The following is a 13,448-nucleotide window of genomic DNA, read 5'->3' as shown; positions in this document are numbered from 1 at the left end:
ATCACAACCTTAATCTTCTGCAGTGGTTGCCAGTCTGAAACCCTGGACTACAGTTCACTACCTTAATCCTCTGCAGTAGTTGCCAGTCTGAAACCCTGGATTACAGTTCACTACCTTAATCTTCTGCAGTGGTTGCCAGTCTGAAACCCTGGACTACAGTTCACTACCTTAATCGTCTGCAGTGGTTTCCAGTCTGCAACCCTGGACTACAGTTCACAACCTTAATCCTCTGCAGTGGTTGCCAGTCTGAAACCTTGGACTACAGTTCACTACCTTAATCCTCTGCAGTGGTTGCCAGTCTGAAACCCTGGACTACAGTTCTCTACCTTAATCTTCTGCAGTGCTTGCCAGTCTGAAACCCTGGACTACAGTTCACTACCTTAATCTTCTGCAGTGGTTGCCAGTCTGAAACCCTGGACTACAGTTCACTACTTTAATCCTCTGCAGTGGTTGCCAGTCTGAAATCCTGGACTACAGTTCACAACCTTAACTGCAGTGGTTGTCAGTCTGAAACCCTGGACTACAGTTCACTATCTTAATCCTCTGCAGTGGTTGCCAATCTGAAACCCTGGACTACAGTTCACAACCTTAATCTTCTGCAGTGGTTGCCAGTCTGAAACCCTGAACTACAGTTCACAACCTTAATCTTCTGCAGTGGTTGCCAGTCTGAAACCCTGGACTACAGTTCACTACCTTAATCCTCTGCAACAGCTACCACACTGAAATTTTTATGGCTCCTAAATAAACTAAGATCGACATTAAAACACCACATTAGAAAACATGATAACGTATACCTTACATTGGGATTCAGTAGCCTCTACCAGTTCATGGACAGGCCCATCACAGTGATTCTGCATGACCTCTAGAGTCACTGCAATGGGTTGGCTCCATAAATATTCAAAATGCTAATGAGGCATTCCAGAGAAATGGCCTTTGCTACTTAGCTATGTGCTCTTCCTTGAAAATGCCTCCACTTAGGAGGCAGAATAACAGCTATGTAAATTAGGAAGGCCAACCATGTTAAAGAACATGGCCAAAATGCTGCAATCTCCCATTGCAGTCAATACAGCAGACTGCCCAAAAAGGTAATATTAGGTAATTGTCTATGGAAAGATGGTGTTAGGAGTACTGTGAGTGCATCCATATGTACAGTAGCATGTGTGCACATCTGTAGGAGTATGAATGGTTTCAAGTGAGTTTGTCTGTATATGTGTGTGTGCATGTACACTAGGATAGTCACAGTTGGGGGGCTGTTATAGGATCAGTAAAGTAGGGGCATGTGTGCGTGTATGTGTTTGTGAGTTTTATTTGTGAATGTGTGAGTGTGGTCAGGTGAGGGTCTGTGTTTCATGAGTGGTGAGTGTCTTTGTGTGCACTTGTGTGAATGTGTGTACATATACATGTGTGTTTGTGTGTGTGTGTGTGTGTGTGTGTGTGTGTGTGTGTGTGTGTGTGTGTGTGTGTGTGTGTGTGTGTAGAGGGGAAACTGGTTGCCATATCTCTCAACTCCCCTACACTAGTGAGCAAGACCTTTAATACATGGGTGAAGACACTTTTTATATTACTCTAAATCATGTAAAAAAATTAATATAACAATAGATTTTACATCTGTACCTCTTAACTGTCCAGATTTTTGCAGAATGTCCAGATTTTTGCCTCATATGTCTGGTCTGATCCTCATAAAATTTTAGTATTCTGGCAAATGACTCTCAAATTATTGATAAGTGAAGTCAGAAAATAATGATAGGTTCATAGGTTCATAGGTTCGTACTAGGCTATCTGCTCTAGGGCATTTATAAGCCTAGCCAGAGTGTATGTGGCTTACATCACCCCTTAGGATGAGAATACTATGCTCTTTTAGGGTTTAGTTTACTATGCCTCTGCCTAGTAGTGACACAGAGATGACCCCCGGGGTAAACCTACGATCTCCCATCCACTCGTCGAGATTTCTCTTGAATAGAGTCAGTGAGGGGCTCTGCCTAACATGGACTGGGATTCTGTTCCAGAGTGTAGGGAGCCTCTGGGTTATGAATCTGTCCCTCCAGCACGTTCTATTTATTTCTGTGTTGAGGTTTACGTCACTTGTTCTCGTGGCTCTGATGGATTTGGATTTTCTGAGGTGGAGCATGTCCATTAATTCAGGATTGGACATGGCCTTGTACGTCAGGCACAGATCACCTCTGAGCAGGTGGTATGCGACTGAATAGAGCTGGAGTTTTTTCAGTCGGGCAGCATATGACATATGTTTAAGACCCTTTATCCTCTTGGTGAGGAACTTTTGGGGTCTTTCCAACTGCTGCAGGTGTCAGGTGAGATACATCCCAAATGGGGCATTGTACTCAATCATTGGCCTGATAAGAGAAGAGTACAGGGGCACAATGACCTCTCTTGATCTAGATGTGAAACCCTTCATGATAAGGTGGGCAATATAGAAGGTCTTCCTAACCACTTTGGCAATGTGAGTGTCAAATGAGAGGTTACTGTCAACCTGGGTCCCTAGGTCCCTGATTACCTCTTCCGACTTAATGGATTACCGCCTATGTGGTAATTTGTCGGTACCTTGTTTTTCCCAAAGGGTATGACTATACATTTTTGGCGTTCAGCTTAAGGCCATGGCTCTGGCACCAATTATCCGTTTCTATGAGGCCTCTCTGAAGGATGTTTGTGTCCGCTGGAGTATCAGTTATGGCCCAGTTTGCAGTCATCTGTGAACTTTGTCAGCCACAATCCTCCTATGTTTGCCTGTACCTCGGAAAAATAAATGCCGAACAAGAGGGGTCCCAGGACTGAGCCCTGTGGGACACCGCTTGTGACTGGCTTAGAGTCTGACATAGCTCCAGCAACTCTGACCCTGTGGGTTCTGTCCTTGAGCCAGTTTGCAACCCATCTTGTGACATATGGGTTTACATTTAAGCTGGTGAGTTTGTCTATGATGCCCGAGTGGGGTATTGTGTCAAAGGCTTTTGCAAGGTCTAGGTAGGCTGTGTGAACTGCCTTACCCTCATCAATGGCCTTAGTGACTGTTTCAAAAAAGTCGACCAAGTTCAAAAGGCAGGATCTGCCCTTGACAAAGCCAAATTGGGTAGGATCCAATGTCTGTAGGTCCCCAATGTCTTTGTTTATGAGTTCCATAATGATCCTCTCCATAGCTTTGCAGACCAGGCTCATCAAGCTTATGGGGTGGTAATTTCCAGAGTCCGTAGAAGCACCGCCTTTGTGAAGTGGGACCACTGTTGCCGTACACCACTCTTTGAGTATGTATCCTGTAGTAAGGCTAAGATTAAACAGCAGCCTTATGTGTGGGTTTAGTTCCTCTTGGAGTTCATGTAGCACACAGCCCGGGACACCATCCGGTCCCATTGATGCTGTGTTTTTAGCTTTAGAGAGGGCGGCTCTCACCTGGGCATCTGATATGTTAGGGAGGCTACACTCTGCTGGGATAGTTATTTCTCCTTTTGGGGGGAGGGGGAGGAGAAATTTGCACTGAACCTGTCTGCCAGAATGTTGGCAATGTCAGTGGGTTCAGTGTATTTTGTGTCATTTTGGACTAACTCTGAGCATATCTGGGAGTTTCCACCCAGGTTTCTAACATAGCTAAAGAAGGCCTTGTGAATGTCTTTTGTGTCTTTTGCGATTTTTCTCTCAAAGTTGGCCTTGGATGATTTTATGAGTGATCGTAGTTTTTGCTAGTACTGATCAGAGATGCCTTCCCTTTTAGGGATTTTGCTCTGTCATGTAGTAGCTTCCTCCTCCTGTTGTAAAGTTTGTTTATGGCTGGGGTCCACCAGTCCGGGCGCCTGCCTTTGGGGGAATGGGTCTTGGTTTTATTTGGGATTGCATGATCCATGCATTCTTGAAGGTGCCCATAGAAGGCATTTGCAAAGGATTCAGCAGTGTGGGTTGTGGTTTCCACTGGCCCAGGGGCCTTGAAAGATACCACTTCAGTCTTAAGAAGTGTGAAGTTTGCTTTTGAGGAGTTCTTCACTGTGGTCTTTTGTGCAGGGGGTGGGGGCGGGATGTGGATTTCCAGTGAGATTAATTTATGGTCTGATCTTACCAAAGAGGGATGTACTTCCAGTGTGGAGCATTTTGTCCTCATGTTTGTGATGATCAGGTCTAGTATATTGTCTCCTCTTGTGGGAATGGTGACTAGTTGTTCCATTGCATTTGAGTTTTTGAATTCTAGGAACCTTTGGGCTAGGGTGTTGGGGCTTGAGTAATGTTCCCAGTCTATGTTTGGGTAGTTGAAGTCTCCCAAAATGATGGTATTTGGAGAGACATTCATACTCTCCAGTGTCTTCATGAAGGCTGTGTGGGGTTCCTGAGTTTGAGAGGGTGGTCTGTAGCATGCTACAAACTGTAAGGCAGTTTTGCCTATGGTTAGTTGCACCTGGATAGTCTCCGATGCTTCATGCGTTGCCACTAACCTGGAGGTGTGGGTATCTTTGATGAAATGGATACTCCCCTCCTTTTGTGGTTCGGTCCAAGTTTTGGGGCCGGAAAGCATGATATGAGGTAAAACCTGATAGTGCTGGGGTGCTCTCAGGAGCCTTGAACCAGGTTTCAGTCACTGCACAGACATCGATGTTCTCCATACTGAGGAGGGCTTCGAGGGTGTGCATCTTGAGGTTTAGACTTCTGGCATTGAGCAGCATTACCCTTAGTTTTTTCTACTTGTGTTTTCTAGGGAGGTAGGTTTGTCATTTGAGCCTTGCCTAAAAAGGCACTATGGGATGGCAAGAGCCTTGGCCAATATCCGGAAGTCCAGGGGTGACAGGTGCAAGCCATCCCTTGCGAAGCAGCGTGGCTTGTCAAGCATGTCATCCCAAGCAGACAGACACTGGATCCCCTTAGAATGACACCAGTAATTAAGCCAATTGTTAAAACTGATCATTTTGTCTTTGTACTGTGGCATCATTCTTGGTGAGGGTAAGATGCTGCTCAGGATCAGGGTCATACCGGCCTGGGCTACATAATCAGAGAGCTCCTCTATGTCTCTTTTCATGTAGTCCAGGGAGGTACGTCTCAGGTCGTTCACACCGGCATGTACAATGACTGAGTCATATTTGTACTTGCTGTGGAGTGACCTGAGTGCTTGTGTTATGTGGCGGATTCTAGCTTCCGACAGGCAGCTTACTGTGACCCTCTCCTTGTTCAGTCTGGTGAGCGGGACGTCAGTGTGCCTGACTATGGAGTCACCTATTGCAAGTGTGTCTGGCATGTTGTTTGGCCTTAAGGGCTGTGACTGTTTAGCACACTGACTTTGTGAACTATGTGTTGCATGTGCTATGTCTTGAGGTGGTGGTTGCTTGGGTGTCTGCTTTGGAGGCCTGTGTTGTTTTGGTAGATTTTTAATCAGCGCCTCCGAGTATGTTTTTGTGTGTTTATGTGTTTGGTTTGCAGTTGTGATAGTTCTATGTGAGACTGGGTTTGTGGTGTGCGTGGTTACCTTCTCCTCCTGATTGGTCTTGCCAGTACTGAATTGAGAGAGCTCAGCCTCCAGTTTGGCTATATAGTTGCATCTCTCGCATATATTTGTATTTGTTGGGAGGAGGACAGGGTTGTCTGGGTACATGAGGCAATTGTAACATTGCCTCAAGATTCCCAGATTCACCAGCTGAACAGGAGAGGACGCCAGCAACTGACCCTTCGACATGCTAGAAATAGTGAAAAAGATTGCTGTGTAACTGAGTCAGAAAGGACCTATAGGGAAATGGGTACTCAACAGAATTTAGGTGAATGAAGTACTTTTGTTTGTTTAAGAGTGCTTTACCTGTATACAAAATGCTTTAGGAGCAACTGCTGAGCTTTTCAGCTAGAGTATAGGCTGTTTAGATTGCAAGTAGAACAGTTCTAAGGGAAAAATTGAAGAGCAGACTTGGCGGAGCCAGAAAAAGTTTAACCTTGTTTAACCGGCGCTGCGATGCGCATGACCGCGCAAAGCCGTGCAAACATGGATTTTAAGCAGTGAACTACAAAAGAGCTAGGAATGGTTCCAAACAACCAATTACTAACAGCTTCTTGTGCTGAGGTCACTTCCCCTAAGGACAGGTAGGCTGCTCAAGGCTCCCCACTCCCACTGGTGAGCAAAGAAACTTCCTTCTATCCAAGTAAGGTAATGGACAACACAGGAACTACACCACAGCCCAGAATACAGCAATGCCTGTATACTGGTCTAAACTAGTCGAGAAAGGCTAGATAGATAGACATTTCAAACTTCATACCCTTCAGAAATCCGTGTTAATGTAAAACCTGTTATTCTATCAAATTTTTTAAGTTTGTAGGAGCAATATTTAAAAACTGTTCCTATTTTTGGGGCTTGCCCCCCCACATCATTTTTATGGCTTTGTCAAGATTTCTTGCTGTAAAATGTTGAGAGGCATGTTTGCAACACAAAGCATTTCTGAAGAATAAGAAATATGAATCTGTAATGTCTAGAATTACTGATTGATTGTAATTTCGGATTTACAAGGGACAGGGCATTTATAAGAGACAAAATCAGAGAGTGTGTGTGTGTGTGTGTGTGTGTGTGTGTGTGTGTGTGTGTGTGTGTGTGTGTGTGTGTGCGCGTGTGTGTGTGTGTGTGTGTGTGTCTTTGTGTGTGTGTGTGTGTGTGTGTGTGTGTGTGTGTGTGTGTGTGTGTGTGTGTGTGTGCGTGTGTGTGTGTGTGTGTGTGTGTGTGTGTGTTTGTATGTACATGTGTGAGAGACTGAGTGAGGGGAGTACCTTTTCAATGTGATGCTCGGGCTGTCAGTGGTTATGCCAACAGGAAAGTAGTGATTAGGACAAGGGGTAACACTACGCGATTCGTACACATGGAAATTAGCTGATAATGAAGAATTCCTCATCAACCCCATATTGATCAAGATTTGATGCAAGAATGGCTAAGGAAGTGAACTGCAAAAGATGAAAAGCTAATTATGGTGGCCCAGGAAAGTGGGCTACATACACAATGGTTTACAAAGCCCATTGAAAAAGTGGGAGAAACAGATAAATGCAGGTTCTGTAACACAGAACCAGAAAGAGTTGCACATTTAATTGCTGGGTGTGATACATTCATGGCTGAGGTTCTGAATATTGAAAGGAAGAATAAAGTGGTGAGACTGTTACACTGGGTTGGTGCAAACTCTGCAATGTAAAGAAGAGTGAATGAGAAGCATTGGAAACATGAACCACAAAGCATTATATGGAACTATGAAGTTTATATCACATGGAATCACCCATTTCTAACAGTTCCAAAACCAGATGTAAGAAAACCAGATATACTAGTCGATGAAGAAAAGACAAAAGTAGCATTGATCATTGAAATTGCTACACCTACTGACTACAGTATCCCACGTACAGAGAGACTCAAAGACATAAAATAGCAGGCTTTGCAAGCACAAATGAGGGCAATGTGGAAGAAGGATAACCAGACAGTTCCAATAGTGGTAGGAGCAATGGGTCTTTACAAAAAAATTTACAATTGTACTTAGATTTGTTACTGATACAGGTATCTCATGATTCGCAGAAGGAAGCAGTTCTGGCCACACTGCAAGTGCTGCGAAGAACATTCCTGGCTAACATGAAAGAATGAAACAATCCAAAATTTTTAACTCTTATCATACCCTGATTTTGGAATGGGGTCCATTCATGTCATGGTACCAGAAACCCAAAACACTTAGAAAATTCAACTGAGAGCAGCTAATTATTTCTCTGAATTGCATTTCTCATGATGGAGGGATCTGAGCTTTTGGCCTCAGCAGTTTCCGTGATTGTAAGAAAATGTCTGTAAATCCCAGTCTTTGGCTTTCCAGATTAGAGACTTTACAAATTTACCAATACAATTAAAAGTTTGGTTATGGGTGGATCTTAACTTCACAGAAAGCTGGGGATATCTACTTATGACTGTGTCAAAACATACTAGAACATATTTGATATATAAATGATGCATATAATTGCAAATAAGGAAATATGCTTGCTCAATTTCTTCCAACAAAGCCTCCATCCCAATTTTATATCTTTTGAATAAGGGAACAAGTTTCTTAAAATCTTCAAATGTTTTGTAGTTTTAGTAGAAGCAATTAAGTTTTTTTTTTTTTTTTAAACAAACTGTTAGACTCGTCTTTACTTTACCACCTCAAATCCTTCTGAACTGTAATTTACAGGACTGTATTTAAGAGAACATTATATTGATTATAAATTATTACAGCAAATCATAGACCATATGGGGAATGATGTTTAATACTAAACAGACACAGATGTTCCATTGCAAATAAATAGGTATGGAGAATAATCTCTTTTATATGTTTACACAGTAGGTACAAAATAAGACGAGAAGACAAATTGGAGTTGGACCACCACAATAAATGGATAAAACAAGATATTTCTTTATTCGGACAAGCGCTTTCGCGTGTCAAAAACACGCTTCTTCAGATCCTTTACACAAACAGTTTAGATAGCAGTGCTTATATACTCTTAGTAAGTAACAGCTCTCAAATAGAGAGTAATTAAGCAATTAAGCGATCTATCTGTGGGCAAAACATCTGTTCCCAATAATCAATAAACACTAAAACAATTAAAAGCATGAGACAAGAACAGAAAACAAAAGCAAAAAACTCAACCAGCAAAGAAACAGATCCAGAGTCACTATATTGTAAAACTGTTGATTCTGTTTCAATAAATCTCATTCAAGATCTAATCCAGAAGGCATTTAAAATTGTATAAAAATATATAAACAATATAAATATATATATGTATGAATACACACTTCTTAAGATTCACTGAAACCTGTCCTAAAATACTCTAAAAATCTCATTATTGACCAAAAAGTTAAGGGAGAAACACTGGAAGCGTCTCCATCTATGTATAAGCTAAGAGCACAAAACAATCTGTTCCAACATCAGGAAGGCATCAGTAGAATCTAAGCCAAAGCCTCCCAAACGAACTGATCTGAAAAGGTGTATAGAGTAAATGTGCAGACCATATTAGTGTGTGTAGACTAAAAACATAAATATATGTAAAAAGAATATTGAAAAAAATGTTAAAAACGAGGCGGTAGTATATGCAGTGATGATCTAGTTCTCGTGTCATGACTGCTCACTTTCTGTCCGATGAATCAAGTTTTCAGCACTGATATAAAATCTTTAATAAGTCATGAAGATGAAATATTTGACTCAGAAAGGGGGCGTCAATAGACGCCTAATATATATCATGCTTAGGTCAAAAGAAAAAGATGAAACCAATGGATACTAACAAAAAGACTTGTTGCCATGTAAACTAGCAAGACTCATGAGTAAATAAGTGTCTACGTAAAAGTCATGTAAGAGCTAATGTGGATTTGTTGAGGCTTTCTATCAAAATAAAGAACAGATCCCAGCAGATCATAATGTGTTCTTGCATATAACAAACATTACAAATATTGAAACACATGGGCTGGAGAACGATTCGTCTGACTGCTGACCCAAAACTCATGAAGCTAATAACATGTGAATGGGTGACATTAAAACGCAAATATATATGTGCAGAAGGAATTGCATATAAGGAAATCATAGTCCAGGCGGAACCGTCTAGAATATCTTCATAAATACCGAAGTCATAGGCATTTGAGGATACAAAGTGTGTACTTGACAAACTGAAGATCAATAGATGAGACCTCCTGATGTATATGAATATATCTTAGAAGCCTGTCTTCATTGAGAACTAATATATGAACAAAGGCATGTATATATAATGGTGTCGAATCTAGTTGTTCAAAGCTAACTTGAGTGATGATGAACCATGGTTATCATCCAAACCAACAAATGAGTAATGATCGCTAAATCTACCTAAGATGACCACAGACTACATTGTTAAAATTAATAATAGGTCATTATTCAATAAGACTCAAAAAATCAAAAATCTGTCCATGTGCCTATCAAAGCGCCAGAAATGGCTAGGTTGCGAGTGTGAAGCCTGAACAGGTGATGAAGAAGTTGTCCAGACTATGCTATAAAAATATATGCTATGCTGGAATAATGTAACATGAAGTCAAGCATAAATATGAATGTATCAAATAGAAAAAACATGCAAAATATGTGCACAAAATATACATATGTAAAGATTGCTGTATCCAAGCAACTAAGCACTGACAAGAGGAGAATCTCTGAACCTAAATTTCTATCAAAAAGATAACTTATTCATCCTGTGTTTGTAAAATTCGTCTTACTTGAGCGTACGTGCTTTCAATGGAGCCCTTATGCTCACATATTGATTCAACCCTGGCTCATACTGGGCTTTAAGTTTGAAAATCCAACAAAGTTCTACTTGTTCTAGGTCATTAAAAATATCTCCCTCCCTCACATTGGGTGTGACCTTTTGTAGAATTCTGAACACAAAAGAGTGTCCCAAATTAGCTGTAATATGTTTCGCTAGGGCATTTTTAACATCCCTCTTCCTAATCTCATTAACATGTTCCTGTACCCTTTCTCTCAATGACCTAGTCGTCATTCCAACGTAGAACGCACTACAGGTTTCACAAGTAGCCAGGTAGATCAAATTCCTGTCCTCACATGTTCCTGTGAAATGTGGTTCGAAACTGTAAGACAATGTTGGATGTGTAAATGATTGCTTTTGTGTAATCAAGCTGCAAATATTACATTTCTTACACGGAAATGTGCCAAAAGTATTGCCCTTGAAAGTGTTGGGTCTGGTAGTTTTGCTGGGTTCTATACAGAGTAATCTACTGAGGTTTTTGCTGTTGAGAAAGGTAAAAGAGGGTGTAGGACCTACCAACTTCATAATTCATTGGTCCGTCAATAGAATGTGCCAATTCTTGAATACAATGTTTTTAATGTGTTTGATGTCACTAGTGTATCTAAAATTTAATCTCACTTTGGAGTTGTTGAAAGTCTTCCTAACACAACTCAAATTTCTGTGTGTTCCACCATCACTATGTGATGTTTTCTTACCATACAAAACATTGTCTTTAATGGTTTCTATTTTCTCAGTGTCATAACCCCTCTCAGCAAAACACTGTAGCAAGAAATAGCTCTGCTTATGAAGTTCAGTCTCCGTTCTGCATAATCTTCTAACTCTGATGAATTGACTTTTCACTATACTGTCAAACACAAATCTTGGATGCATGCTACTGAATTGCAATAAGCTGTTCCTCCAACACTCCTTCCTGAAGACAGTAGTCTCTATGTTCCCCTGTTGTCCTCTATATATAGTTAGATCTAAAAAATCTATACTGGTTAGTGAAGAACTAACTGTAAACTTCAAGAACTCTGTGGTAGATTCCATGTATTGCACAAAAGACAAGAGTTCTTCATTACTCCCATGCCAAAACAGCAGTATGTCGTCCACAAATCTTTTATATAGACTAACCTTCTTAAAACAGTCATGATTAAAAAGAAAGGTTTGCTCCCAATGTAGCATAACTAGATTTGCGTACGTGTTGGCGCAGGGGGTGCCCATGGCTACCCCCCACTGCTGTAAGTAAAGCTGATCTCCAAATTTAAATACATTATGTGTCAATATAAGTTCCATAATGGCACATAATAAAGTTTCATCATTACTACTGAACTTCTGACTTTTGTTGATAATATTTCTAAGTGCTTCCAGACCAAATGCATTCGGTATGGAGGTGAAAAGATTTTTCACATCCAAGGTCACAAAACCAGAACTCTATTTAGATCTGTGGAATATTTGTTCAAATTCTCTAACAGATCATAGGTATCTTTAAGAATTGAGCAGGTCTCAGAGACCAGAGGTCTTAACCTTTTCTCTAGGTATGCAGATAATGTTTCTGTAACCCAACCCTGCCCCACTACTATGGGTCTCATAGGTGGTGGAAAAAGGCCCTTATGTATTTTGGGCAGGCCTTTAATGTATGGTATTCTGGGTTTCTCAATGAAAAAATATTGGTATAATTCATAATCAATCTGCCTGCACATTACATATTCATATAGTTCTTGATGAAAATTGTAAACAATCTTTTCAAACTCTGTATAAGTTATAGGTTTATAGGTGACTGCTTCATTCAGTAGCTCCAACATGGTCTTAACATAAATATCAGTGTCTAACAGAACTATAGCGCCTCCTTTATCAGCAGGCTTCACTACTAGATCATTTGCATGTTTCAAAGAATAGATACTATCCCATTCTTTGGTGTATGTGTTAAAAAATAAAGCACTGTGTTTGTGGTCATAGTAATACTTGTAAAAGTCACCTTCACAACTCTTCAAAAAGCATTCTGCAACTGGTGGTGGTGCAGGCGTAAATACGCTCTTCTTTTTAAAACTAGTGTTCACATTATTGTCTGTTGAGGCTTCTGGGCTACTTTTCTGATTGAAACAGATTGAGACACAGATGTTCCATTGCAAATAAATAGGTATGGAGAATAATCTCTTTTATATGTTTACACAGTAGGTACAAAATAAGATGCCTGTTAGATAGGAAGGTGTGGCTAATCTGAGGGTGTGTGTTTGTTGAGTCAATCATGTCTTTGGGTGAGATGTATTTTTACCTGCTGGTACAGTAACTTTGAGGATTTTACATTTTGAAATAGGATTATGGGGCACGGTTCACTTTTCAAAATAGTATACTTGGGGTTTTGAAAGATTTGTGTCACAGAGGAAATCCAGACTCAGCTTTCATTCATTCCAGCAAAACAAGCAGTAGACATTTTCTGAATAGCTAACTACCTATCTAGAGTTGTACTATGCCACACATCTCCTGTTCTCAGAATGACTGGACAGTATTTACATTGATATGCTCAGAGTAATCTTAAATAACATAGAAATAATTTCCAAACGACTTATTAATAGCCCAGTCACAATGATTTCAAAATGCCAAAAGTACTCAAATAAATGTGAGTTAAGTTGCTTCCAGCCACCCTCTAACCTACTTATGATCCCACAAAGAAGTACAGTGACATATTACTTCTACTATAATCAGTATAGGTTTCTACATTGAATTCAATTCATGATCATACTATTGTGGTGCACAGCTGCAGATGTTTGAGGTCTTCACGACTTTATATTATTTCACTTCAAGCATTGGTAGTCTGTATAGAACAAATCCCAGTGGCAGCAATAATTGTGCTGCTCTGAAATGCCTCAATCTCCACTGCAGATCAGAACTTCCAAATGAATTGTGCTCCATAAGATTCCTTGTTTTAACTCAATGAATCATTGTGGAAGGGTGTGCGTGCATACAAGGTTATACCACCAACAAAAAAGCAAATGCACCAAAAAGCTTTTAAGTATACTAAATGAGAATAGAGGTGTAGCCAAAAGAAGTCAGGGGGCTGGATGGAGGGTAACCAGGACTGCAACAGTGAATACACTCGAACATCTACATTTATGGTAAGTGTACACGACTGTACTATGTTCTTCGTGTTTCACTGTTGCAGTCATCGCATTTGGATAGATTTTCAAAGCTAAGGATGGGAGGAGGAATTTAGATAGCATTAGGACCAGCAATAA

At 40.6% G+C, this 13,448-nt stretch overlaps 1 protein-coding gene across 1 annotated transcript in view; it reads right to left on the bottom strand.

Moving 5' to 3' along the window:
* The window catches only part of BMPR1B (bone morphogenetic protein receptor type 1B), a 781,127-nt gene that overhangs the window by 547,045 nt on the left and 220,634 nt on the right, over positions 1-13,448 (bottom strand). The gene's annotated exons all lie outside the window — the stretch shown is intronic.

The sequence above is a fragment of the Protopterus annectens genome, chromosome 2.part0 (genome assembly GCF_019279795.1).
Source record: "Protopterus annectens isolate FY-2018-M chromosome 2.part0, PAN1.0, whole genome shotgun sequence".
Taxonomy (NCBI): Eukaryota; Metazoa; Chordata; order Ceratodontiformes; family Protopteridae; genus Protopterus; species Protopterus annectens.
The sequence above is the reverse complement of the archived record's forward strand: the minus strand, read 5'-3'. Positions and strand labels throughout refer to the sequence as shown.